Genomic DNA, 4,857 nt, shown 5'->3' on the forward strand with positions numbered 1-4,857 from the left:
CATCCTGATTCCTGCTAAGGTGGCATAAGTGATAAGCCCTGCTCATTGTAGCCATTTAACTCCCAGACCATTTGGCTGTGGATGTGAGCGGTCGAGTCCACTTTGTTGATTCCCTGCTGCCGCCAGCTATGACACACTCCTCTAAGTATCACACACAAAAAACCCCACTAGAACGGCAGGCTGATTGATGCTTCGTCTGAAGTGAGTGACCGCGCCGACATGAAGCAGCGGTTAAACACTCCATTTCATTTCTGTTTAAACACACTTTCATGTTTAAATACCATAAGTGACCTCTTCGGGGGCAGAGGGAGGCAACCGCACTGCAATTAATATTCCAAACGAAATGAGCTGTTGTCAGCGGCGTCTTTGTAAATAACTGCCTACATTTCTCTGCGAGCTCGGCTTCCAAGAGCGAGTCACGATGAATGCAGTGCCTTATCACAGGCAGAGAACTTCCTATGCATTATGAAGGCTGCATGGAAATCCCACATCTTTTCAACGTGGCTTGCAAAAACAGATCATTACAGTGGGCTGAGTTCAAACCGTGATGCTGCTGTCGCACTGTAGATAAACACGCAGCTTTGTATTACTGACGCTGGCTTTGTGTGTCATGTCACTTTGTTGGACTGCAAATCGTTCACCCACCACCCTGTGAGTAGGAACACAGGTTTTAATGTTTGGAACAGAAGCTGAAAAACAACACGTTGCCTATATTAACTTTAAGAAGGGATTAGATGATCCGATTCCACTGAGCACCTGCATAATGATAGTTGATGCGTAATATAATTAGTGAGATGATCACAGAGAGTAGCTAGTAGTTTTGTGCCATTCATTTTTATTGGTGCGCTTATAAAGGCATCAAGGACAATTTTGTGACATTAAGACAATTTGAATATAATTAAGGGAATAGAAGATTCAAGCGAAACTGGCGTGTTGCATGAATTGCGATGGTATAAATGTCAGTGTGGGTGTTTTTATGTCTGCTTTTGGGAATGAATTCTTAGGGTTCGGGGAGGGGGGATGCTAAAAACAGCACACTGAAGGAGTTTCACAGTCACTAAAAACAAACCCAAAAGAAAAAAAATCTAGTGAAGAGAAATTAGCTTGAGGCTGTTCTCTGTATAGAACAAAACAGGTAAAAAAAGAGAGAGAGAGAGAGAGAAAGAGAGAGAGGAAAGAAAAGCAGAGGTGCGTTACTTTGCTATAAGAGGCTCTATAATGAGACCATGGTTAGTGAATACCCCTCCAGCTTTTGAACAAACACTCGCACTAAAGTTCAACCGAAGCCTGGACTTTTTATCCTGATAGATGTGTTTGTCTTGTTTGCTTATTTGTCGATGTGTGTGCGTTTGCATGTAGTTTCCCTCTTATCTACTGTGAAGAGAATCCAATTCAGAGTGTGTGTACCCCCCAACACTGAGCTAAAGCTAAGGATCTGAAATGACTCCTAGTAGTTTGTGGTAGTACCGGAGCTTTCGGACTCTAAAGTGTGAGTTATTGAGGCATAGATGAGAGAAGACTTTTCAGCTGCAGCCTTTGTTTTTCTTTATTTTTAAATCTTTAGTCTCAAAGCATGTAATTTCCTCCCTGAGCTTTATAAAGAGTGGTGCTACCTGAATATATCTATTTTGGCTGTCACAGCTTGAATTCTTTGTCAAATAAATTTTCCCAAATCACCGCTATCAGAGAACACAGATATACAATTAAGGCCCGTTCTCAGACAGCAGCGGTGGCAGCTGCATGCTGCACATACTTAGGTCTCCCAAAAATATCAAATTCACTTATAATATTTTATGGACAATTTACACAGTAAATTATGCTCTTTGAAACACGACAGAGATGCTTCTATGATCTTGCTGAATTCTTCATCACTGAACACTGACGCAAATGAAGCCTGAGGGAAGGATTCGGCTCATTGTTTCTTTTTTTCATATAAAGGTTTGTCCTTTTAAGTTTCCTGGAATTGTTGAGATGTTGTTTCTGTGTGAGTCACTATATGATACATTATTTGACTGTACTTCAGACTACCTCCAACCTGGCAACCAGTTTTGACATACAACATAAAGCATCTTCTTTCAAGCTCTTAATACTGCCATGACCTGGAAGACTGACAACCTACATAGACATACTACATGTGTCTGTAATGATATCTCCAAAAGACTCCACATAAAGTTTACTTATTAATTGTATGCTCTTTTTTTCCCTTGTAGTCCCCTCACCGTTGCAAAGGCTCTTCAAACAGAAATACATTCGCTTGTGAAAGGATGCCTTGAGGCCACATGTTCTTCTCTGACTTCACTTTCTCACATTTTTCCAGACACTCTATATTGTACGTTGCTCGAGTGGTCCACTTACTTTCAAGGTTAATTTAAATTGTGGTTTAAATGAGCCCAACTCTGTTTGTGCTTTCTGAAAACTCAAAGCAACACCAACAGAACACCGTACCGCCTCAGATATGGTTCTCCCCTGAAGGAAAAACAAAGTAATTCTGTGCATGAAATAATTATTCAAACACAGTCTAAAAGAAAAGCTGGTAGAACAAATGAAGCTTTGTTTAGTTTACAGACTACAACTTAATTCTTTGTAACTTTGCATTATTTTTGGGTGTTCTTTTCACACACATTTCTAGTTGTCTTTTTACACTGCAGGACGGAGTACAAGGCAATGCCGGGGTAAGCGTGAAAATACTTTTCTTCACCTGTAAAAAGATATGCATGACAATGAACAGACGATAAAATGCAGTTTGTGGAGAAATGCTTGTCCAGTTTAATAAGAAAAGTGTCACAATGGGAGGCTGCATGTGTGAGATGCTGGATCTACTCACAGAGGATAAAGAAAAAATGTTGATCTCAACCACTTATTATCCAGAGGCTGATTCCATCCATGATCCTCATCATATTATTGATGCTAGACTGGCACGCCCTGAGTGCCTTTGTGAAATTGCTTGACAAAAAGGACTGCCTTATGGGATCTTATTCCCACTGAATGCTTCGGTTTAACCTTGTGTGAAATGCATATGCTTCCGAGGCTCTTTTAGACCATACGTATTAGTGCCTTTTATAGTTTTCTACAAGTTCTACTAGTTTTAAATGTTACATGAGACATCTGTTTTAGAGACTTTTTAGGAAGCTCTCAGGAAGAACACAGTGTAATAGGAAAAACACACAAACATTACCACAGTTTGAGATTCGCTTCAGCTAATGATGCCACACAGCGTTCTTTTTGGTCCATAAAACTAAACGATTAACCTAGGCCACAAGAGCATTCTCGGTCCAACTTTTGAAGATTTGAAATGTCCCCCCTCATCTTGCTGCACAGTTTGAGGTGAAATTGTGTAATCATTCAAAATGTAAACATTTTCATTTAAAAGAAGTTCTGCCAGACAGGAGAGCTTGTCTATAATAGTGCCCCCAATGTGAGTGAAAGCACTTCAAACACAATTATGGCAAAGCAGTAGTATGCAGTATGAAAAGCTGGGTTTCTCCACAAACTATACCCTGGGGACAGATCTTTTGAAGCCTCAAAAGTCTCAAGCAGTTTCTAAAGTCTCAAGCAGATCTAAAAGCCATAAGCCGAGGTTGTTTGATAGACATATCATTTTATTTAAAGACTTAATGGCTTGGAACTTCTAACATTATGTTGTGTCCTTGTCAAAGGTCTTTGGAAAGTTTTCTTGATTTTATACTAATTTAATCTGAATGAATATTTGCACAAGGGACAATACGTGCATCACCAGTGAAGAGTGAATAATAAATATTAGCCACTAAGATGATCTCTTTGCAGTCCTTCTTTAGATAACCTCTGTGCATTTGTAACTAAAGAATGAAACTTCAGTTCATTGCATTAAACGATCGATATAAATCAAATGTGCACATATTGTGTTCATACAAGTAAAAAGTGCATCACATTTTATTATGTTTTTAATGTATAAAGTTGACAGACTCAGTGCATCCTCACTACTGTCAGAGCCTTTTCTGATCAATTAAGCTCAATTGTTTAGCTTTTTGGTCACTGCGGCACGGGTGTGGTCTCTGGCCCGCTGCAGAGGAGGGGTGGCACGGAGGCGGGGCTGAACAGGTGTTTGGGACGAGTGACTGATTGTGACTCTTCTTGTGTTTTCAGTGACAGTCGAGGAAGGAGAGTGGAGTGACCATTGAGCGGGAGTGTCTGTGTCCCTTGTGTTTAAGCTGAAACCACAGCAACAATAAAATAAGTGTGTGTCACCATACCCACAGTGTGTGTCCGTGTGTTGAGGCCCAGCAACGTCATTTGGATTTTGTGTGTCCTTCTTGCAGAGGTGGGAGGTTCAGTAGTAGAAGTACAAATACTTTGTTGCCGCACTTAAGTCGAATTTTTAGTATCTTTCACTGAGAATTTACTTTTCAGCCAACTTTTACTTTCACTCTCTAAATTTTCCAAATATAATGTTATATCATTTATAGAATTACATTCATGGGTTCAAGTTGGCCAGAATGATCCAGAACAGTGTTTTTGCAGGTGTAAGTGAAGATGACATTGCAGTACTTTAGCATCTAGCTAACACTTCACTAATGTAGCAATAAAAAAGGAAGTAACATTTTTAAGTGGCAGGTATTTTCAACAGTTCAACAAATATCAGTAAACATACAAACTGTTTCTATGCAGTTTATTGCGCGGCATGTCTGTGAGCCAAATGTCCAGCTGCTGTATTTCCCATAGAAAGAAAATAATGTGAGATAACATCACTGCGAAATGGAGAAAGATGTAAGAGAGGCAGGGCAGGAGAGGATAAAAAGAGGTTATACTTAAAGGTAAGAGCAGCTCAGTGACATTTGATAAGGTGAAAATCTAAAGTTCATATGTCCTCATTAGGGATGG

This window comes from Pundamilia nyererei, unplaced genomic scaffold, assembly GCF_000239375.1.
Source record: "Pundamilia nyererei isolate P.nyererei 1_Seehausen unplaced genomic scaffold, PunNye1.0 scaffold00004, whole genome shotgun sequence".
Taxonomy (NCBI): Eukaryota; Metazoa; Chordata; class Actinopteri; order Cichliformes; family Cichlidae; genus Pundamilia; species Pundamilia nyererei.